The sequence below is a fragment of the Heterodontus francisci genome, chromosome 3, assembly GCF_036365525.1.
Source record: "Heterodontus francisci isolate sHetFra1 chromosome 3, sHetFra1.hap1, whole genome shotgun sequence".
Classification (NCBI taxonomy): domain Eukaryota; kingdom Metazoa; phylum Chordata; class Chondrichthyes; order Heterodontiformes; family Heterodontidae; genus Heterodontus; species Heterodontus francisci.
The window spans coordinates 179,008,515-179,033,674 of record NC_090373.1 but is presented as its reverse complement, the minus strand read 5'-3'; positions in this window follow the sequence as shown (position 1 = coordinate 179,033,674).

Genomic DNA, 25,160 nt, shown 5'->3' with positions numbered 1-25,160 from the left:
TTATAATGCATATCCCATCACAGAGCAGTGGGGTGGTCGCCACAAGGCCTTGCCACCGCCGCCGAGATCGGGACAGATCCTGCCGGCGTCGGGGTCGGTGGCGGGCCTCATCCATTGTGATCTTCATGTCCTCCCTGCCACCGTTCCTGGCGCCGGGGACCCTTTAAAACCAAGCCCATTTTGTCTATATTCTCTGGAGTTTAGAAGAATGAGAGGTGATCTCATTGCAACTTACAGGATTCTGAAGGGTAGACACTGAGAGGTTGTTTCTGTTGTCTTGGAAATCTAAAACACAGAGCTACAGTCTCAGGATAAGGGGTCGTTCATTTAGGACTGAGATGAGGAGAAATTTATTCACTCAAAGGCTTGTGAATCTTTGGAATTGTCCACCCCAGTGGGTTGTACACGCTCCATCATTGAATATATTTAAGGCTGTGTTACGATCAGGTGAGGAGGGGTCGAAAGACCTCCCTCCTTTCCCTGTCCTTGTTTGACCACAACAGGTTTAATTCTTTTTTAATGTAGCTGTACTTGCCAACTCAGTGATTTTTTTGATTATTTACGTGCTATTACATTGATCACAAGTCGTGGGAGTCAGTTGCCAGCATTCGCCAGAGCTGGCGGGCAGCCATAAAGACAGGGCTAAATTGTGGCGAGTCGAAGAGACTTAGTAGTTGGCAGGAAAAAAGACAGAGGCGCAAGGGGAGAGCCAACTGTGCAACAGCCCCAAAAAACAAATTTCTCTGCAGCACCTGTGGAAGAGCCTGTTACTCCAGAATTGGCCTTTATAGCCACTCCAGGCGCTGCTTCACAAACCACTGACCACCTCCAGGCACGTATCCATTGTCTCTCGAGATAAGGAGGCCCAAAAGAATAATAAAAATAACCAATCGGACAGGTTTTCTTGAGTTTAACAAAGAAAGAGGTTATCTTTATTGTACTTAAACTGCTCTAAGTAAAATAAACTACGCTCCAACTTTCACACACATACACTTGAGGTTCACACAACAACACACACACACACAACACACACACAACACACACACAAACAATACACACACACAAATAGGTTACAGAGTGGGGAAGGGTAGATTGGTCGAGTTAGAGTCCATAGATAAAAGGGGTATACTTTCTGTGGAGTTTGGTGAACTGTCTGGCTTCTAGTTGAATTAGGTGGTCCTGAGTCTTCTGGTTTGAAGAGATAGATGGCAGATTTGATGGGTCTTTTGGAACAGCGATGTGGATGATTTCCTCCAAGGGGTCTCTGGTTGCAGCCAGAGTATACAGAGGTGGTCAGTCAGCAAGCAGAGTTCGAAGTCTGCAAGCTGGAATGGAGAGAGAGAATGGAGGGAACCCTACTTGGGTCTGTACTTGTCAAGAGTCCAGATGTTTGACAGCCTGCTGCAGAGAAATACCAGCTTCAAAGATGGTGGGGGAGGGGCTGGTGGTGATGGTGGTGGGGGGCTTGTCACATGACAATCACCCAGTGATTCAAGCATGGTGGTTAGCAGTGTATTTCTTCTTGCAACTCAAACAGCCCATGTCTGGGGATTTCTTTCTCACAACCAGGGTTCCATTGTTCAAGTGATACTCTTGATGCCTTGCTAATGGGAACAGGCAGTTCCCTTAAATTTCCCAGGTCTTGGTTCTTGCTGGGACAGGCAGACACTTCGTCTCCACCTCACAGACTTTGGAATGTAGGAGACACTGTTGCAAGAATAAATTCAGGTCTCCAGCTGGCGAATTAAAAATTATCATTCAACATTGGTGTGACAACTGAGATAGAGAGATTTTTGGTCTCTCAGGGAATCAAGGGATATGGGAAACAGGCGGAAAAGTGGAGTTGAAGCCCAAGATGATGTTGAATGGTGGGGCAGTCTCAATGGGCCATAGGCCTGCTCCTACTTCTGATATTCTTATGTTCTTAATGCTCAATACTGTTAGTTACAGGGTTCCAGTAGCTTTTACCCCATTCTTACAGTGGACAAGTGGGAAAGGTTGTAATGGATTATAATCTGAACCCCTTTTTGGGGCCATCCTGGATCAGTCGTACTTCTCAGATGATCACTCTCAATTTAAGATTGAGAAAGAAGATCCTAAATACACTTGAATTTGTTTGAAGGATTGATCTAATTCTCCCTAAAGGAAAGGAACCAGCTGAGAATACTACTGTCCTCCAAATAGCCGTGTTAAAAAGTTCAGCCAGATTATGATCACCCGGATATTATGTGGGCCCAGGAATCTCTCCTCAGTAATGTACCTCTCCACCAAAGAGTGTATGGAGATGGGTTCACGAGTTAGTGATATAAAAGACTATGGGCTGGATTTTGTTCTCCCCAGGCGTTGGGTTCAGTGGCGGGGGTCCTGAAGATGGCTCCGGATGAGTTCCGCCACGGACCTTGACACCGGGCGGGCTGGCCCAATCCTCCCGGCAGCGGCGAGTCTCCGTGGCGGCCCCCCCCGCCAGTGGGCGATGGGACCACAATTTAAATATTCAAATGAATAAAATTATTAAATTTATATAGACTTATCTGTGATCTTGAGGACCCGCTGTGATCTGCGGCGAGGTGACTGGCACTTCTGCGCCTTCAGATCCCCATCCGGGGAAACACGGGGCCACACTGGTGGGGAGGTAAGTTTTTCAGTGCAGGTGGGTCAAACATACCTAATGGGTGTAGGCGTTGGTGGGAAGGGTTGAAACTTAAACGTTGTGCAGTTTGGCGGGGGGAAAGGTCAGTTGTAAAAGGTAAGTGTTTTGGAGGGGAAATGGCAAATAGTTATTGTAATTATTATTGGGGATGGAAAAGAGGCATTAGAAATTTATATATTTAATTTTGGGGGGGTAGGACTTTAAAAATTTAGATTGGTCTTCAGGGCTGGCTGCCCTTTAAAAATGGCTCCAGTGCCTGCGCACAGGCAGCTGATGCCATTGCCAGGGACGGATATCCCACCCTCTCCACGCGATTGGGGGAGCGGGACAGGCCCCTCAGACTATTTAAATGAGCTGCCAGGCTTGAGATTGAGGTGGCTGTTTGGCCTGCGGCTTGTCTGTGCAGGCCGCCATCTTTTGAGCTTGCTGCCGAGATCAGCGGCAGACTCTTAAAATCCAGCATTTCTTGTTTTTGTTGCTTAAAATCCAGCCCTATGTGAGACAATATAATTTCTAAATTATGTAAAATTTTATTCAAGAACGAAATATGCAATTCACAGTTGGTGAGACAGTCAAACACAACGTTAATAGGAAAACAAAGAAGGTGCGATCTTCTTTCGAGCAGAGAATACAATTTTTAAATCTAAATATTGTTACAAAAAATATTTAAGTAGGATATCCATTAATTATTAAAGTAACAATGATCTTAAATGCCAAAATAGAAGACTACAGAGTTAGCGAGATACTTCTGTCCCAGTTAGGGGGAGAACTATCATAGCCTTGTTCCAATAGTTGTACTTTTACCATGGGGACGTTGGAGCAAGTCTAACAAATCTAAAAATTCAATGTGTGCTTCCAATGTTTATACAAATTGCATAACTAATTTCTCACATATTGGCGGCGGGGGGGGTGGGGGGCTCAATTGTAAGTAAGTTCTTCCACCTTTATTTCCAAAATAAGGCCGTATACCTGTTAATTTCAAGGTAAGATCCATCCTGTTTGCTTCCTAAGAAAGCTTAACTGCAAGCATCGTGATGGTCAATTTTTCATTAGTCATCGAAGTGTGTTTCAAGATTATTTGGGTTTGGTTAGCTTTGTCAAAAATTCCGTTAACTGTGGTTCAGGACTATCAAGATAAAACCATCTTATCTACTATCACACTGTGGTAGCTTTTGTGACAGTTTGCAAAACTATGTTATCAATGTTTTACCATGTGTTGAGGTTCATGACTTTTGGCAGTGAATCCTTCTTATCAGAAACCATCTCTATGGTTCGAAGATGAGACAAGTTTTTTCACTGAGGTTTTTCGTATATTAGAAATGAACATTTTAACCTTTCAGGAAGATAAACCCATTTTTAATTTTTAAATCCCTTATTCATAGAAAAGTAACTATTTAACCTTATAACCCCTTATTATAGCTGGATTCCTTCACAAGGCACTGCAAAAAATGTACCCCTTGAGCCACAGTTTTGCTACAGGGTGGATGATGTTACCATATGTGGTCATTACTACCAGCTCCCTTTTGACTCACCTGAAGTAATACTTTCGACCAATGTCTACATTGTAAGTAATAAAAACAAGAAATGCTGGAACCACTCAGCAGGTCTGACAGCATCTGTGAAAAGAGAAGCAGAGTTAACGTTTCGGGTCAGTGACCCTTCTTCGGAACTGTCAAATATTAGAAACTCAGTGCATTAACACCTAATCTGTACTAATGCTTTGAATTTCAACACACCATTAACATATTGTTTGCCTTTGCTCCGTGACCTTTTGGTCAGCTATGTGGCCTGGTCCAATCTACACCTCCTTTGTATCTCTTGCCCCACCCCCACCTCACTTGCTTATAACCTGTGACTTTTCTATTTGTCAGTTCCGAAGAAGGGTCACTGACCCGAAATGTTAACTCTGCTTCTCTTTTCACAGATGCTGCCAGACCTGCTGAGTGATTCCAGCATTTCTTGTTTTTATTTCAGATTTCCAGCATCCGCAGTATTTTGCTTTTATCTATATTGTAAGTGTTTTGTTGGATGGCTGAGGGGATCGCTACCTGAGGCAGGGATATACATGAACAGATCGAATTTGTCTTGTACTTTCTAGTCTTTGATATGCAAAACAGCCACAATTGGGACGAAGACAGGAACAATTATAGCTACAGGCAAACACAATTACAGGGTTTTGAAATTTATGCTGATCAAAGTGAGGGTGTTAACGTGGAGCAGTGGGAAAGGTCATTTTATTAGCCATCCAATGTCAGTACTGAGCTCTCCTAGGTCAGAGAACGCTCAGTCAAGTGCAGAATAAAATCCTTCCAAACTTCTCAGTAGATTGTAACACCCTTGACATTTCCTTTTCACATACCAGCCATCTATTGCAGTACTGAGGGAATGCTGCATTGTTGGAGGTGCCGTCCTTTGGATGAAAGGTTAAACTGAGGCCCCATCTGCCTGTTTGGGTGGACATACAAGATCCCTTGGTGCTATTTTAAAGAAGTGCAGGGGAGTTATCCTTGGTGTCCTGGCTAATATTTATCCCTCAATCAACATCACAACGTCACAGATTATTTGGTCATTATCACATTGCTGTTTATAGGAACTTGCTGTGCTCAAATTGGATGCTTTGCTTCCAACATTACAACAGTGACTACACTTCAAAAAATGTACTTCATGGGCTGTAAAGCACCTTGGGACATCCTGAGGTCATGAAAGTTGCTATATAAATGCAAGTCTTTCTGTTTTTTTTATCGGTTTGATATGGATTGGAACCCAGGCCTTAAAGGTAAAATGTAGATGTACAAATCCACTGCATCATTTCTATCTCCCAATTATGAGACTTGACATTGTCTTTTTTTAATCAACCAGTATACAGCTACCATAGTCCCCGCTTTGCTTATTGATACTTCACATTGATTGGACAGGGTGAACAACGGGTCATTGAACATTCCATGGTCTCTTCCGAATGGCAAATTTCATTCCGCACATGGAGTAAATGGGGCATCTTGTGTATTGTGATGTATTTGTCCACATTGTATTGCATTCCTAACTAGTCTGTCCAAGTCTTGTGCCTAGAGTCTTGAGTCATGCCCTGGCTTCAAGTCAATTAACCAACCTTACTTGAGGCTGTGCATCCGTGTCATTTATGCATAAGTGGAACAGGAAGGAGTCTGAACACAGCACCCCACTCAAGATAGCCACTATTTTGACCAACTCCTTTTAAGACTATCCCCTGCTTCTATCCTGTTAGGCATTTTCTAATCCATGCCACATATCTTACCTTTTATCTCCTTGGACCTTAGTCTATAAACCAGTCTCTTCTGGTCCTTTATCAAAGACCTGTTGTATATCTAGATATACTAGATTTTTGACAAATTCCCCAAAGTTAATTGCATCTAAAACTGTTACATCTTGAGGTAAAGAAGGATTTTAATTTAACTGTAACAATTTATGGCATTTGATTAAACAGTTTTCTTTTTTCATTTCTGAATCTAGTATTTTTTTAAGCTATCCCCACAGCCTTGAAATCTCACTTTCTCTGGAGCACATCGAAGAATTTCTGGACTGTTCTATTAAACGTGGTACTTTTTTTAATCTGGCTGAAAGATAATAGTTTATTTAGCAGACAGAAACAGCACGATTGCATTCATTCATTCGGTGTCCCTTTGGAATAATGTCATGCAATGCTAATAAGTTTCTTTAAAGATAGTGTCAATAAAAGCAGGGGAAGCTTGCTTCATGTGTCATGTTTTTTTTTAGGAATGTCTATTGTACCTGCAGCATTGCCACAAATCATGGAATATTCCAGAAGTTTTTTTATTCATTTGTGAGATGTGGGCATTGCTGGTTAGGCCAGCATTCATTGCCCATTCCAATTTGCTCTTGGATTGAGTGGCTTGCTAGGACATTTTAGAGGGCATTTAAGAGTTAAGGGCATGGTGAACTAGATTCTAAATTACTGAGTCTAGTCAGTTGAATTGCAATCCAGTTGAGGGCTGGAAATGTGCATTCTTCACAAGTCTAAGAGTACAAAAGAGGAGGTGTTATCACAAGACCCCACTGCATCCTCAGACTCCAAGATTATCCAAGTAGTGAGGACTGTACTGCCACATTAAAGGGGGTAACTTAATGGGGACATAGATTTATCAAATTGTACCTTAAAACTTCACATGCTGAATGAGTACAAAAGCTCACAAAACAAAGTACAGTGTTTGCTCGAGAGGCCTTTACACTAGAGGTACTCACCTCAAAACCTCAAGATTGACAAACAGAGATATCTCACCATTGCTGAGCATCAGCATAGGAGCAGGAGTAGGCCATTCAGCCCCTCAAAGCAGCTCCACCATTCATCGTTGATCTGCACCTCAACTCTATTTACCTGCCTTAGTTTCATATTCCTTGATACCCTTAGCAACATAAATCTATCGAGCTCAGTCTTGAAAGCTTTGATTTCCTCAGCCTATTTTGGGGGGGAGAGAGTTTCAGATTTCTATTAGAGAATGAATTCCCCACCCATCCTGAGTATCAACAATGGTGGAAATGTATTTAAACATTTTTGAGAAGAGAGATCTTGATTGGGCACTGGATGGTGCAGTAAGTTTGCAAAATGTCCCATCACTTTAGAATGGGGGAATTAAAGCCTCCTTTCTCTGTCAGCTCTTAAGTTCTGATATGAAATGAGTTTTGTGAGTATCTACCAGCCTCCAGTGGCTTTTAGCTCTTTGTCACATTGGTGTAGTGGGTCCCCTCTCATCAATTTTCACTGGCAACAGGGTCAGTAACCAAAGGACACAAGTTTAAAATAATTCTGAAAAGAACCAGAGGGTAGACGAGTACAAAGGGGTGAAAGCAGTCTCAATAGTAACTTTTAAAAGGAAGCTGGATAAATATTTGAAAAGGAATACATTTGCAGGGCTATGCCAAAAAAGTAGGGGAGTGGGACTATCTGGACAGATTTTTTTTAAAGAGCTGACACAGACATGATGGGCTGTATGATTCATAGGAACATTAGGAACAGGAGTAGGTCATTCAGACCCTTCGTGCTTGCTCCACCATTCAGTCAGATCATGGTTGAACTATGGTGAATGCAGGCTGTTGTTGCTATTTAACACCTTCAGTCACAAAGGGGGAAATGAGCTCGTACAAACAACCTAGGAAACTGCTGGAAGATAATGCTTTATAAGGTTTTACTTCTGTCCCTACAGGACAGGAAGAATGCTTGTAGAAGTCCACCACTCTTTGAGCTGCTCCTGTTCCTGCCGTTTGAAGCCCAAGTGGACAGAGTTAAGCAGGGTCTCAGCATCTTGGTGTCCTCTCTGATCACTGTTGAACGCACTGAATGACTCTCAGCATCTTCAGGTTGGGCGGTGAGTTTGGTTCTTTTTTTGTTCTCATAATAAATATCCAAAAGTAAAATGTCTGCTCCTGATTTGCTTCCCTGATTTCCCTTCTTCTTCTTCTCTGCTTCTTCCACATTTATCCATTTAGTACAACTCTGGAGTAGACTAGGTGAACCGACTCCCCACCACCCCATACCTGTTCCTCCCCCACCCCCCAGGATTTCAGGGTCTCCCTGTTGAACAGTTCACTTGTCCCTTTATTATACTGAACCAACTTCAACACTAACTTTTATTTATATAGCACCTTGTTATGTTGTAAAATGGTCAAACAGGAGCATAATGAGACAAAATTTGACACCGAGCCACAAAAGAAGGTATTCAGACAACTGATCCAATACTTGGTCAAAGATGCAGATTTCAACAAGCTTCTTAAAGGCAGCGGGGGTAGGGGGGTGGGGAGGATGGGAGAGGTGGAGAGGCGGAAAGACTTACGGAGAGAATTCCAGAGCTTAGAGCCTAGGCAGCTGAAGGCATGCCTGTCAATGTAGGAGGTGAAGGAAATCGGGGATGTGCAAGAGGCCGGGGATGGAAGAACACAGAGATTCCAGAGGTTGCAGGGTTGGAAGGGGTTTCAGAAATAGGGAGGGGTGAGGCCATGGAGAAATTTGAGCACAAGAATGCGAATTTTAAAATTCTTGGTTGGTGGGCCGGGAGCCATTGTTCAATTATATGCTAACTTAAGCATTGTGTGCTGCACTGGATGTTGCACCTTTCACTTGCGTCTTCAAGAACACTTTGTTAATCTTTTCGAAGGTGGACTGAGAAACACTTGGTAAGATGAGGCCAACTGTTAAACTGTTTTATTTCATAACATGTAATAACAAGTAAAGCAAATTCCAATTATGCACTCAATCTATGGACAAAAATAATAAACAGGTTGCATTAATATAGCACATTTAAAGAGAAAAAAGTCTCAAATGCTTCTCAGTGGAGTAAGGGAAAAGGGCAGTGAACTAAAGCAGGAGCGATCAGGAGGGTTGACCAAAGGCTTGGAAAAAGAGTTGGGTTTTACATGTCTTAAAGAAGGAGTGAAGGAGGTGGAGAGCCAGATAAGTTCAGGGAGGGAGTTCCAGACTGTTGGGCCAGGGTAGCTGAAGGCATGAGTATCAATAGTGGGGCAATGGGAGGAAATTTCTCAGGAGGCTTCAGTCAGAGGAACAGAGAGAGACACAGGAGGTTTAAAAGCTCAAGGCAATTACAGAGATGGGGAGGGGTGAGGCTATGGAGGCTATTTAAATGGAAGGTTGAGAGTTTAAGTTTGTGGCATAATGGGGACAGGGAGCCAATGTAGGCCAGTGAGATCAAGAATGATGGGCCAGTGAGATTTGCTATGTAGAATTGCATGAATTCCATAAAATTTATAGCACAGTAAGAGTCCATTTGGCTCAACTGGTGTATATTCTTCATCCCGCCACTCCTTCATCTAATTCTATCAGTATAACATTTTATCCTTTTCTGTCTCCTGTGAGTATCTAACTTGCCCTTAATACATCTATGCTATTCATCTCAACTACTCCTTGTGTCAGCCAATTCCACATTCTAACACTCTCTGGATAAATACATTTTTGGGATGTGGGTATCACTGGCAAGTCCCATGTTTAGTCCCCTTAACTAAGTGGCTTGCCACTCTCTGCAGAGAGCACTTAAGAGTCAACTGCGGTGGTCTGGGACTGGAGTCACAGCTAGGCCAGGCTGGGCAAGGATAGCGGGTTTCCTTCCCTAAAGTTGGGTTTTTAATGACAATACCAGGTTTTTATTTCCTGATTTTTAATTTGAACTGAATTTAAAGTCTCAAATTCTCACATTGGGATTTGAACTTTAAAGAGATAGGTTTTAAAGGAGGAGAGATAGGTAGGAGAGGCTGAAAGGTTTAGGGACGGATTTTTAAAATATTTGTTCGTGGGATGTGGGCATCACTGGCCATCTCCAATTGCCCTTGAGAAGATGGTGGTGAACTGCCTTCTTGAACCGCCGCAGTCCATATGGTGCAGTACTCCCACAGTGCTGTGAGGAAGGGAGCTCCAGGATTTTAACCCAGCGACTGTGAAGAAACAGCGATATAGGATAGTGTGTGACTTGGAGGGAAACTTGCAGGTGTTGGTGTTCCCGTGCAATTTCTGCCCTTGTTCATCTAGATGATAGAGGTCACAGGTTTGGAAGGTGCAGTTGAAGGAGCCTTGGCGAGTTGCTGCAGTGGATCTTGTACATGGTACATACTGTGCATCGGTGGTGGAGGGAGTGAATATTCATGCTGTCACTTGACTAGTCTGTGGGACAACTCTCACAATTTTGGTGCCAGTGCCCAGATGCTAGTGAGGAGGATTTTGCAGGATCGACAGGTGCCTTTGTCATGTTGGGTTTCTAGGTGAAAGCAGGTGGTCTGTCCGGTTTTGTTCTTCAATTTTTTCATATGGTTTGATACAATTGAGTGACTTGCTAGGCCATTTCAGAGGGCTGTAAAGAGTCAACCTCATTGCTGGTGGATCTGGAGTCACATGTAGGCCAGACCAGGTAAGGATGCAGATTTTCCTCCCTAAAAGACATTAAAGAATTGATGGGTTGTTACAGCAATCTGGTAGTTTCATGGTCACCAGTACTGAGACTGACATTTTATTGCAGATTAATTTTATCAACTGAATTAAATTTCCTGGCCTATGGTAGGATTTGAACTCATGTCTCTGGGTCCTTAGACTAGGTCCCTAGATTATTAAAGCAATAACATAACACAACACTACAATACCCATGAATTCCAGAGGCTGGGCCCTAGGCAGCAGAAGGAATGGCCGCCAATTGTGGAATGACTAAAATCAGGGATGTGCAAGAGGCCAGAACTGGAGGAGCATAGAGATTTTGGAAGGTTGGAAGGATGGAGGACGCCACAGAGAAAGAGAGTGGCAAGGCCATGGAGGGATTTGAACACAAAGATGAGAATTTTAAAATCAAGGTCAACTAAGTGAGCACAGGGGTGATGGGTGAATGGAACTGGGTGCACGTTAGGGTACGAGCAGCAGAGTTTTGGATGAGTTCAAGTTCATGGAGGGTGGAAGATGTGAGACTGGGAACTTAACATTTAAATAGTCAAGTCTGCAAGATAACATAGACATGGATGAGGGTTTCATCAGCAGATGAGCTAAGGTGGGGGCAGTGATGGGTGATAGTACAATGGTAGAAGTAAGTGGGCCTTGTGATAAAGTGGATATGTGGTTGAAAGCTAATTTCAGTCTCAAAAAGGATGCCAACAGTCTGGCTCAGCCTCATATAGTGACGAGGGAATAGGGTGGAGGTGATGGCCAGGAAACGGAGTTATGGCAGCAACTGAAGACGATGGCTTCAGTCTTCCCTACATTTAGTTGAAAAAAAAATTCTGCTCATCCAGTATTGGATGGCGGACAATCTGTGAGACGTATCAGATGCATTGAAGGGGTCGAGAGAAGACAGTCAAGGAAAGCACTGGATTGTGGGCCAGACAACAGGCAGAGCAGTGGATTCTGGGTTGGACAGTCAGGTGTTAATAAGTTGGATGCGTCTAGAAATAGTTTAGGTTGAGGCCAGTTGAATCATACATGATGGATATTTGTAAATATTAAAATCAAATGTAAGCTTTAATGTCAACAAAGCAGCAGCATTTCATAAAAGAGGATTATCTTATTACTTTGCATTATGAGGCAATCTTAGCTTTCACAGGACCCAACAATCACAATGACACACTCTCTGTCTAGGGAATTGTACCACCTGAGGCTCTTAGATGGAGTATTCCCACAGTCCAGTTCTAGGCGGACACTCACTAGTATATATCTATCCTCTGTTCCCACGGGTTTGTAACCATCAGCATTTCCCACCAGTTGCATTCCTTCCTGCCCCCACAGTCTTTGATTTGCAGAAAATGTCAAATCAGATGTTTCTCTCCCTGCATCCACAGGCCTTGTTCTTCTTATCCTAATGCCTTGTTGCCCAGCACACATATTTGGTCAATCATCTATTCCTGGGAACTTGGCAGCTGTGAAGATCCTGCTCTTTATCTCTCCTCTCGGGTAAGAAAGCTACTTGTTACTTTCACATACATTGGCAATAGTGGCTCTTTGTTTTGGTCTGTTTCGATATGGAAATGATACTATCATGTGAACAGACAGGAGCTGAGAGTTAGTGCTTCAACATTTTCCTAGTTAATTATGAATGGACTTTCATAAACCTACTGTAATTCAGCCACAGGATCCTTTACCCAACCTTACCTGATACTGCTGTCACATAGAAACAGGAGTAGGCCCATCAGCCCCTCGAGCTTGTTTTACCATTCAATTGATCTGTACCCTGACTCCATCGATCCACCTTGGTTCCATAACACTTATATCCTTGCCTAACAAATATCTATCAACAGTTTTGAACCATTCAATTGATTCCGAGCCTCAACAGTTTTTGAGGGAGACAGTTCCAGATTTCCACTACCTTGTGAGAATAAGTGCTTCCTGAATGGTCTGGCTCTAATTTTAAGGCTACAACAATAATTTGTATTTACTGAGCTCCTTTAATGTAGCAAGAAGTTCCAAGGCACTTCTCAGGAGCATTATCAAACAAAATTTAACACTGAGCCATATAAAGAGATATTAAAACAGAGATGAGGGCTGGAACTTTGTTTGGGCAGGAGGCCCTGCCCACCGGCCGAATCGTTGGTGGCCATCCTGCCTCCACCGGTCCTGGGGAGCCACGCCAGGATTTTTTGCTCCCCAGGCCTTTAATTGGCCTTGGCTGCCACTTCCACTTCCTTGAGGTAGGAGGTCCCACCTAATGGAGCTGCCGGCCAATCGGCGGCACTATTTTGAAGAGCAGGGTAGTTCTCCCTGATGTCCTTGTCAATATTTATCCCGCAACCAACGCCATTAAAAAGGCAGATAATGTGGTCATTATCACATTGCTGTTTGTGGCAGCTTGCTGTGCACTTAGGCTGGATTTAATGAGCCCCCTTGGAGATGGGCTAGGAGGCGGGGGAACCATAGAATTGCAACAAGAGGCGAGGGGCTGGGGGGGGTGTGGGGGCAGGGGTCAGGGGGCCCGTCACCTTCCCGTCACGCTGCAATTTAGTTGAGGGCGGAATAGGCCGACAATGGCCTTCCCACTCAGAGGCCAATTAAGGCCCTTAAGAGAAAATAAAAGCAAAATACTGCGGATGCTGGAAATCTGAAATAAAAACAAGAAATGCTGGAACCACTCAGTAGGTCTGGCAGCATCTGTGGAAAGAGAAGCAGAGTTAACGTTTTGGGTCAGTGATCCTTCTTCGGAAGTAGCAAATATTAGAAATGTCAAAGGTTATAAGCAAGTGAGGCGGGGGTGGGGCAAGAGATAACAAAGCAGAAGGTGCAGATTGGACAAGGCCACATAGCTGACCAAAAGGTCATGGAGCAAAGGCAAACAAGATTGAACAGCAGCAAGTACAAACATGGAGAAAAACAGTGGGTAAGCAAACTGAACAAACTAAGATGAAATTAAATAAACAAAAAAAAAATTGTAAAAAATGTAAAAAAGAAAAAAAGAAAAAATAATTAAAAATAGGTCAGATGGTTTCACAGGTCGGCGCAACATCAAGGGCCGAAGGGCCTGTACTGCGCTGTAATGTTCTAATTCGAATAATTCTAATAGAAGTAAAATGGGGGGCCTGTCATGCTCTGAAATTATTGAACTCAGTGTTCAGTCCGGCAGGCTGTAGTGTGCCTAATCGGTAAATGAGATGCTGTTCCTCGAGCTTGCGTTGACGTTCACTGGAATACTGCAGCAAGCCCAGGATAGAGATGTGAGCATGAGAGCAGGGGGGAGTGTTGAAATGGCAAGCAACCGGAAGCTCAGGGTCCTGCTTGCGGACTGAGCGGAGGTGTTCTGCAAAGCGGTCACCCAGTCTGCGCTTGGTCTCCCCAATGTAGAGGAGACCACACTGTGAGCAGTGAATACAGTATACTACACTATATTGAAAGAAGTACAAGTAAATCGCTGCTTCACCTGAAACGAGTGTTTGGGCCTGGGATAGTGAGGAGAGAGGAGGTAAATGGGCAGATATTACACCTCCTGCGATTGCAGGGGAAGGTGCCATGGAACGGGGATGAAGTGGTGGGGGTAATGGAGGAGTGGACCAGGGTGTCGTGGAGGGAACGAACCCTTCGGAATGCTGACAGGGGAAGGGAGGGGAAGATGCGTTTGGTAGTGGCATCACGCTGGAGGTGGCGGAAATGGCGGAGGATGATCCTTTGGATATGGAGGCTGATGGGGTGGAAAGTGAGGACAAGGGGAACCCTATCACGGTTCTGGGACGGAGGGGAAGGGGTGAGGGTAGAGGTGCGGCAAATGGGCCGGACACGGTTGTGGGCCCTGTCCACAACAGTGGGGGGGATTCCTCGGTTGAGGAAAAAGGAGGTCATATCAGAAGCACCGTCATGGAAGGTAGCATCATCAGAGCAGATGCGTCGGAGACGGAGAAACTGGGAGAATGGAATGGAGTCCTTACAGGAGGTAGTGTGTGAAGAAGTGTAGTCCAGGTAGCTGTGAGAGTCGCTGGGCTTATAATGGATATTAGTAGACAACCTATCCCCAGAGATGGAGACAGAGAAGTCGAGGAAGGGAAGGGAAGTGTCAGAGATGGACCATGTAAAGGTGAGGGAAGGGTGGAAATTGGAAGCAAAGTTGATAAAGTTTTCCAGTTTGGGGCGGGAGCAGGAAACGGCACCGATACAGTCATCAATGTACCGGAATAAGATTTGGGGGAGGGGGCCTGAGTAGGACTGGAACAAAGAATGCTCGACATATCCAAAAAAAGACAGGTATAACTAGGACCCATGCGGGTACCCATAGCAACACCTTTTACTTTAAGGCCCCTTAAGAGGCCTATTATCCGCGCTGGGATTTAACTAGTGGCGGGGGGTTGGGGGTTGGGTCGTGGCCAGGGGACCTCTGCCATGCAGGGAGGTTGCCCAGTAAAATGAGACAACCTCCCTGTGGGCTTGTGGGAGTGTGGTGGGGGGTGGGGGGGGGGGGGGGATCCTGCTCTGTGGGCAATCTGTGTCCCACAGAGGGCCCCTGGTGGAAAACAACCCACTTCCCTGAGCCCCTCTCCCCCTGCACTCAACGTTTACCCTCCTTCACCCCATTGCCAGGCCCTTCTGCACTGGCCCTCGCAATCCCACCTCATTTATCTTGGGTCCAGGTCTCCAGCACTGGGCCTGGTTCCAAGGCATCCTGCAGTACTGGCAGTGGCCACTGCTCCCGGTGGCGCTGGCAATACTACTGAGCTGCGACCCTTTGATTGGCTAGCAGCTCTTGGAGGCAGGATCCCCATTTTCAAAGGGAAGGGGACCCTAGCACTGGGCTGTTAATTACCCAGGCGCTGTTGAATCGTGCTCCAAATGGCTGAGGTGGGGCTTTTCGGCCGAGCAACGGGAGACCCACCAGCTCCACTAAATTCTGCCCAGGCTGCCACATTTCTTATACTAGAAGAGTGACTACAATTCAAAAATGTAAAGCACTTTGGGATATTCTTTCTTCTTTCTTACATGGAAACCGCTGTGCAACCTTTTTAAAAGACAGTTCTTCAGCAGAAAGTAACTGCCTTTGGCTTCTTCACTTCTCTCTCAAATAATTATATGAAGGTGTCAACAATATTTTTATTATACCTTTATAGAATTATGACCACTTAAGCATCATCTGTGCTCGGAGGAGCAGAGCACAAAACTTTACCAATGCAAACCAATTGAAAATCAGGTAATTATAGACCGGTGAGCCTGACGTCAGTGGTAGGGAAGCTGCTGGAGAAGATACTGAGGGATAGGATCTATTCCCATTTGGAAGAAAATGGGCTCATCAGTGATAGGCAACATGGTTTTGTGCAGGGAAGGTCATGTCTTACCAACTTAATAGAATTCTTTGAGGAAGTGACAAAGTTGATTGATGAGGGAAGGGCTGTCGATGTCGTATACATGGACTTCAGTAAGGCGTTTGATAAGGTTCCCCATGGCAGGCTGATGGAGAAAGTGAAGGCGCTTGGGGTCCAAGGTGTACTAGCTAGATGGATAAAGAACTGGCTGGGCAACAGGAGACAGAGAGTAGCAGTAGAGGGGAGTTTCTCAAAATGGAGACGGGTGACCAGTGGTGTTCCACAGGGATCCGTGCTGGGACCACTGTTGTTTGTGATATACGTTAATGATTTGGAGGAAAGTATAGGTGGACTGATTAGCAAGTTTGCAGACGACACTAAGATTGGTGGAGTAGCAGATAGTGAAGGGGACTGTCAGAGAATACAGCAGAATATAGATAGATTAGAGAGTTGGGCAGAGAAATGGCAGATGGAGTTCAATCAGGGCAAATGCGAGGTGATGCATTTTGGAAGATCCAATTCAAGAGTGAACTATACAGTAAATGGAAAAGTCCTGGGGAAAATTGATGTCCAGAGAGATTTGGGTGTTCAGGTCCACTGTTCCCTGAAGGTGGCAACGCAGGTAAATAGAGTGGTCAAGAAGGCATACGGCATGCTTTCCTTCATCGGACGGGGCATTGAGTACAAGAGTTGGCAGGTCATGTTACAGTTGTATAGGACTTTGGTTCGGCCACATTTGGAATACTGCGTACAGTTCTGGTCGCCACATTATCAAAAGGATGTGGATGCTTTGGAGAGGGTGCAGAGGAGGTTCACCAGGATGTTGCCTGGTATGGAGGGCGCTAGCTATGAAGAGAGGTTGAGTAGATTAGGATTATTTTCATTAGAAAGACGGAGGTTGAGGGGGGACCTGATTGAGGTGTACAAAATCATGAGAGGTATAGACAGGGTGGACAGCAAGAGGCTTTTTCCCAGAGTGGGGGTTTCAATTACTAGAGGACACGAGTTCAAAGTGAAAGGGGAAATGTTTAGGGGGGATATGCGTGGAAAGTTCTTTACGCAGAGGGTGGTGGGCACCTGGAACGCATTGCCAGCGGAGGTGGTAGACGCGGGCACGATGGAGTCTTTTAAGATGTATCTAGACAGATACATGAATGGGCAGGAAGAAAAGAGATACAGAACCTTAGAAAATAGGCGACATGTTTAGAGAGAGGATCTGGATCGGCGCAGGCTTGGAGGGCCGAAGGGCCTGTTCCTGTGCTGTAATTATCTTTGTTCTTTGTTCTTTGTTCAAACCCTCCTTGAGGAGATCCTAGACGGGAGGCACAGACAGCTGGGTGGGTGTGGGTGGCAAAAGGAGCTGGAACGGGCACTGACTACCAACTGTCTCACGCCCCCACCCCTCCCCTGCCACCATCACCACCTCACGGAGGACCGGAGACTAGATCTGCAAAAAGTTCAATAAGAGTCTTGCATTTCTATAGCACCTTTCATGATTGCCAAAAGGCCCAAAGCGTTTCACAGCCAATGAAATACGCTTTGAAGTGTTGTCACTGTTGCAATGTAAGAAACGTGGCAGCTAATTTGCGCACAGCAAGCTCCCACAAACAGCAGTGTGGTAATGGCCAGACTATCTGTTTTAGTGATGATGGTTGAGGGATAATTATTAGCTGTAAGAAAGTGATGGTTTTCCCACAATGTTGTTGGTAAGAGAATTCCATGATTCTGACCAAGCGATGATGAAAAATGGCAATCTATTGGTCTGAGTTAGGAACATAGGAACAGGACTAGGCCACTCAGTCCCTTGAACCGAACCCACCATTCAATTAGATCATGGCTGATTTTTATTTTAACTCAATCTAGGAGCATTGGGTCCATAACCCTTAATGTCCTTACCCAACATACAATTACACAGAATGTATCGCACAGGAACAGGCCATTCAGTCCAATAGTCTAGTGTGTTTATGCTCCACACCAGTCTTTTCCAACCCGTCTTTGATAAAGCCTATCAGAATATCCTTCTGTTCCTTTCTCCCCTACGCGCTTAGCTGGCTTCCCATTAAATGCAGCATTTTCAGTTTTGAGATTTTCAATTGGCCCTGAGTGACCCTGAGCCTCAATAACCGTCTGAGGGAGAGAGTTCCAGATTTCCACCACCCTTTGTGTGAAGAAGTGCTTCCTGATTTATACCCCTGAACAGCCTAGCTCTTCTTTCAAGGTGATGCCCCTTTGTTCTGGACTTCACCAGCAGAGGAAGTAGTTACTCTCTATCCACCCTACTGAATCCCTTAATCATCTTAAATCCATCAATTAGATCACTCCATAGAGGAGAAAAAAACCTTAAAGGACGACAGTTATAAAACATTTCCAGCTCCCTCCCATGGGTGTTGTTATGTCTCACTATATAAAAGCTGTCTCGCAGAACCTGCCACAAACTCTCTTGGCTGAATTCTATAAGCCTGCCTCCGATTTCGATAAAAAAGGGCGAGCCGCCCGCCAAAGAGCCGCTGTGATTCCAAGCGCGGCAGCTCATTTAAATAGCTGAGGCAGGCCACCCCCTGATCACGTGGAGGGGGAGGGGGGGCTTTCCATCCCCGGCAATGGCACCAGCTGCTTGTGCGCAGGCGCTGACCCCATTTTTAAAGGGCTGTTAGCCCTACCAGCAAATTTAAATATTTAAAGTTAAATGGCATTAAAAAAAAGACATCTCTTTTGCCTCTCTTCCACCCCGCCAATAACAGTTAAATTAATTATTCCCCCGCAAAACACTTACCTTTACCTTCCCCCCTCCAAATGCACACACTTTAAACTATAACCCTTCCTCCCATCCCCTACACCCATAACATTAATTTGACTCCATTCCCTCACCCCCCTCCCAAACGTACGTCACACCTCCACCCCCCAGCCCACCAGTGTTGTGCCTCGTTTTCCCGGATGAAGATCTGAAGGTGCGGCAGTGCCGGCCGCCGGGGTGAAGATCGCGGTGGCACATCAGGAGGTGACAGGAGAGTAATTCATGCAGGTATTTTAATTGATGTAAATATTTAAATTGTGGTCCCATTGGTGAGCGTCGGGGGTGTGGTTGGTGGGGGGGGGCACCACGAGGCCCCGCCGCTGCCGGCAGAGTCGGGTTGGGCCCTGCCGTCGTCGAGGTCTGTGGGTGGGCCTGATCTGGGGCCATCTTCAGGCACCCCTCCCCCCCCACAACCACGGATCCCAGCGCCGAGTGTCTATAGAATCCAGCCCTCTGTTACACATCAGCCTAGTTCCACGCAGCTGCCATTTGGACAAGTTAACTGTCTGTCTGTTAAACCTGAGACAGTTCCTGTGATTTTTCTTATGCCCTCAGCATGTGTAGCACTGTGTGATACAAGAGTACTGCAAGTTCCCATAAAGGGATCCTGGAGGCAGTGAAAATGCTGCTTCCTGAGCAATAAATCACGTAGCCAAACGATGATTCTGCAGTCTTGGAGGTGCTGTACTTTGGATGGCTCTGTATTTTGTATGATTCATTGTTTGAATTATACAAGGATCAGAGTTCTCTGAGGGTTGGCTAACCTCCTGCTTATATATCCATTGGAAGTGTTATTGATAGGGTGCGTTCTTTGATACAGCAATACCATAACTCTATTTAGGTATCACTTCTAACCCTGTATATAAATCAACCCTAGCCCCACCCCCCATTTTCTTTTATTGAGAGCACAGTTCATGCCAACTCTGCTCTCACCTCTGAGTTAGCTCTTGTGCTATCTTGTGCTATAGGCCCTGAGTACATAATTTAGGTTGATACTTCAGGGAAATGCTGCAATGTTGGAGGCACTGTCCTTTGGATGGCTCTTATTGTGGTATCTAAGTCATTAACATAGTGAATAGTTGAGGTCCCAGCACAGATCCTTGTGGGACTTCAATTTGAGCACACACCCATTATCCTTACTCTTCAACTGCCTAACTAATTAGCAAACATAAGCTCTGGAATTCCCTCCCTAATCCTCTCCAGCTCTCTACCTCTCCTTCCTCCTTTGGGATGTTTCATTATGTTAAAGGCACTATATAAATATGAGTTGCTGTTTTATAAATTGACACCAAGCTCTATAAAAAGATATTAGGATAGGCAATCAAAAGTTTTTTTCAAAGAGATAGGTTTTAAGAAGTGTCTTAAAGGAGGAGAGAGAGGTAAAGAGGCAGAGAGGGTTATAGTTTAAAGTGTGTGCATTTGGTTCAGGGACAGAATTCCAAAACATGGGACCTAGGCAGCTGAAGGCACAGCAGTCAAAGGCAGAGTGTTGAAAATCAGGAATGTGCAAGAGGCCAGAATTGGAAGAGCGCAGAGATCTCAGGGGTTGTAGGGCTGGAAAAGGTGACAGAGATAGGGAGGGGTGTGGCCATGGAGGGATTTTGCAAACAAGGATGAGGATTTTAAAACCAAGACGTTGCAGGACCAGGAGCACAGGGGTGATGAGTGAACAGGACTTGGTGCAAGTTAGGATATGGGCAGCAGAGGTTTTATTGAGTTCTGGAATGTGCAAGGTGGGATGTCGGCCAGGTGAGCACCAGAATAGTTAATTCCAGAAGTTACAAACGCATGGGGCCAGATGAGGAACAGATGAGCTGAGGCAGAAATGGAGATGAGCGATATTACAGAGGTAGAGGTAGGTGGTCTTGGTGGGCACAGTGGGCAGTGCACTTCCTAACGTAGCCTACAGGGAGGTTTGTGCAGACGGATCAAATGGTACTTTCAGGAGAGATGTGGTGTAGTGGTAATGTGACTAAACCAGTAATCCAGAGGCCCAGGCTAATACAAGGGTTCAAATCCCACCCTGGCTGCTGATGGAATTTAAGTTCAGTTAATTAATAAATTCAATTAATAAAAATCTGGAATTGAAAGCTAGTCTCCATGGCACTATTATTGATTGTTGTAAAAACCCATGTGGTTCACTAATGCCCTTTAGGAAAGGAAATCTTCTGTCCTTGTCTGCTCTGGCCTACACGTGACTCCAGAAACACAGCAATGTGATTGACTCTTAACTGCCCTCTTAAATGGCCTAGCAAGCCATTCATTTGTCAAGGACAATTAGGGATGGGCAACAAACGGTGGCCATGCCAATGCTGTCTGTAGCATAATGTACATAAGCTGTTGCTAGATAGATTATGCACAGAGACCTTAAGCATCATTACAGGATGCGATGTCACGAGTCTGAACCTTGTGTTGCTCAGTGATCATGCAGATGCCTCAGAGACAAGACCCCTGTAAATAAACTGTGTCATGCAGACCCACACCTGCCAAGAATGAGGCATATTAATTTTGTCACATGATCAATTTTTGTCTTACATAGGGGGCTGGTGAGACAATTACAGAAAGATAAAGGCATTAAAAATGTATCTTGCTATTAATTTTTAAAAATTCATTCATGGGATGTGGGTGTCGCTGACTAGGCCAGTATTTATCGCCCATCCCTAATTGCCCTTGAGAAGGTGGCAGTGAGCTGCCTTCTTGAACCACTGCAGTCCATGTGGGGTAGGTACACCCACAGTGCTGTTAGGAAGGGAGTTCCAGGATTTTGACCTAGCGACAGCGAAGGAATGGCGATATAGTTCCAAGTCAGGATGGTGTGTGATTGGAGGGAACTTGCAGGTGGTGATGTTCCCATGCATCTGCTGCTCTTGACCTTCTAGGTGGTAGAGGTTGCGGGTTTGGAAGGTGCTGTCTAAGGAGCCTTGGTGCATTGCTGCAGTGCATCTTGTAGATGGTACTTACTGCTGCCACTGTGCGTCGTGGTGGAGGGAGCGAATGTCTGTGGATGGGGTGCTAATCAAGCTGCTGCTTTATCCTGGATGGTGTCGAGCTTCTTGAGTGTTGTTTGAGCTGCACCCATCCAGGCAGTGGAGAGTGTTCCATCTCCCTCTTGACTTGTGCCTTGTAGATGGTGGACAGGCTTTGGGGAGACAGAAGGTGAGTTACTCACTGCAGGATTCCTAGCCTCTGACCTGCTCTTGTAGCCACAGTATTTATATGGCTACTCCAGTTTAATTTCTAGTCAATGGTATTAATCAAAAAAACAACAACTTTTGTGAAGAAGCTTTAACTGAGATTAATTTATTGACTTACTTTCTCATCACTATGTTGGACACTGATTTAATGAGATACCTGCCTTTTTTTTGCTTGCAAAAGTTGTCAATGTTTGCTGCACATTTGTTGTAGCGATCCCCCTCTCTCACTGCCCCCTCTCTGCCTGTCCTCCTTCACTCTCTGTTCCCCCCCCTCTCTCTCACTCTCTCTGCCCCTCTCTCTGTTCCCCCTCTCTTTCTGTCCCCCCCTCTCTCTGCCCTCTCTCTTTGTCCCCTCTCTCTGTTCCCCCCATCACCCCCTCTCTCTCTCCGCCTCCCTCTCTCTCTCTTCCTCCCACTCTCTCTGTCCCCTTTGCTCTCTCCCCCCTCTCTCTGGCCATCTCTCTTTCTCTGTTACCCCCTCTCTCTCTGTCCCTTCCTCTATCTCTCTATCCCATCCTCTCTCTGCTCCCCCTCTCTTCCCCCTCTCTCTTCCTCCTCTCTCTGCCCCTTCTCTCTCTCTGTCCCTGTCTCTATGCCCCCCTTTCTCTCTCCCTCTCTGTTCTCCTTTCTCTGTAACCCTTCTCTCTCTGCCTCCTTTCTCTCTCTCTCTCTGCCCCCTTTCTCTCTCTCTCTCCCCTCCACTCTCTCTCCCCCCCCCCCCCAACTCTCTCTTTCTCTCCCCCCCTCTCTGTCTGACAGTTGCAGGGAGCAGGAGTGCTCAGCACAGCAACTTTGTGGTTGATGAGTTTTTAAAAAAAAAATCGTGCTGTCAGTTTCACAGCTGACACGTGCTGATATCGGGGACAGCACTTTCTGAACTTGGGACAGATTCGGGGTTTTCCTGCAGGCCTTTCAGATCTGAATTCCCCAATTATTCGAATGTTCAGGGAAATTAAAAGCAGAGTATTGTATTACTCTCAACAAAGAGGAAGAATGGATATGTTTGTTCACACCGAGAAATGTCTCACACTTGAGCCTAGAAAAGGTGAACAAGGAAATCGATGTTTGCTAAACCAAGGAGTTATCTCCACAGTGACTAAACCCACTACATGGTGCTCTGGGATGGTTCCAGTAAGGAAACCAAATGGGTCTATTAGGATTTGTGTGCACCTTACCCAACTCAATAAAGGTGTAGAGAGATTCACCCTATGGCGTCAGTCGACGACAGCCTTGTGAAATTGGGAAAAAGCTCTGTATTCACCTAGTTGCTTGCAAATAGCGGATTCTGGCAGTTGCCTTTAGATGAGGAGTCTAAATTGTTAACCACCTTTATCATACCCTTTGGCAGATTATGTTTCACCAGATTGCCATTCGGTATTGCTTCAGCATCAGAGATATTCCAGCGGACGATGTGTCAACATCCTAGAAAGCTTGGAGGGAGCCACCTGCCACCTGGATGTTCTGATTCATGGAGCAAACCAAGAAGAACTTGACACAAGGGTAGAACAGTATTACACAGATTAAATGAGGCTGGTCTCACATTAAATGACAACTGTGTATTCTCACACAGTGAGGTTCCTTGACCACATAATTGATGGATATGGAATCACATTAGATCCACAGAAGATGCAGGCAATAAAGGATTTCCCTGAGCCAAGGAATATAACAAATCTGCAGCAATTCATGGGTATGGTTAACCAGGTAGGCAAATTCCACCAATTTCTACCAAATCTAGCAACAAGCCTCTACGACAACTGCAAAGAGCAGCAATGCCTGGTGCTGAGGAGATGGCCAAAAAAGTTATTTCGAGAAGATCAAGGAAATGCTGACTTCACCAGAAGTTTTGGCGCATTATGAACTGGAGCTAGTGACCATTATTGCAGCAGATGCATTGTAAACAGGATTAGGTGCAGTCCTGTTCCAGATTCAGAAAGATGGACAATGCAGGCCATTGTACTTTGCCTCTCATTCGCTGTCAGAGACAGAACGAAGGTACACGGTGTCTGAAAAGGAAGCATTAGCAGCAACATGGATGTGTGAAAATTTTTCGGACCACGTACTGGGCCTCAAAGTCAAGATAGAAACATCAGCACAGGCCACTAGTGACACTGAATAATTCCAAGGGGTTCGCAAAACTACCCCCAATGGTACAGAGATTTTGACTACAACTAATGAGATATGACACAACAACTGAATATGTCCCAGGGAAGCATCAGATGACAGTATTATTGAGAGCATTAAGTGATGTAGCTGAGGTGGGAAATGTCTCATTCCTGGAGCAAGTGCAAGTCTTTGCTTTAGCTATAACCGAAGATTTGCCGGCAACTGCTCAAAGGTTATGCCAAATTAGGAACCTACAGGAAGAGGACGAAGTCTGTGAAAAAGTAAGACAATTTTGCCAAGAGGGTTGGCCAGAATATATGCCGAATAACCCAATCCTAGGAAAGTAGCATGAGCAACGAAGCCATCTTACCATTGTCGATTACTTACTAGTCGATGACAAAAGACTCGTTATTCCAAAGGCTTTAAGGTTAAACGTCCTAGAGAAACTACACCAAGGACACTTAGGAATCACCAAGTGTAGAGCAAGAGCAAGGAATTCGGTATGGTGACCAGAAATTTCCAAGGAGATGGAAGACATGATTACATGCACTACTACTTGACAGGGCTCCAGAGAGCCATTAATGCCATCTTCATTTCCGTCCAGGCCATGGGAGCACCTGGGAATGGATCTGTTTGAATATAAAGGGAAGATTTTCCTTAATGTTGTTGACTATTACTGCAGATGGGTTGAAGTCAAACCAATATATGGCCAGAGTTCTGAAGCCGTAATCAAATCACCAAAAGAGATTTTTGCCACACGTGGCATTCCAGACCGAGTGATCTCTAATAATAGTCCACAATTCGTGAATGAAGCCTTCCAACAAATCGCAGAATCAGATGTGTTTGCCCATGTTACAAGTTCATTGAGGTACCCCCAGGGCAATGGAGAAGCAGAGAGAGGCATTCGAACCATGAAAATGCTGCTGAAAAAAGAATGAGGATTTTCAGCTCGCACTATTTCTTTGGCCTCCTTAGCTCGAGAGACAATGGGTCGGCGCCTAGAGGTGGTCAGTGGTGTGTGGAGCAGCGCCTGGAGTGGTTATAAAGGCCAATTCTAGAGTGACAGGCTCTACCACGGGTGCTGCAGAAAAGTTTATTTGTCGGGGCTGTTACACAGTTGGCTCTCCCCTTGCGCTTCTGTCTTTTTTCCTGCCAACTGCTAAGTCTCTTCGACTCGCCA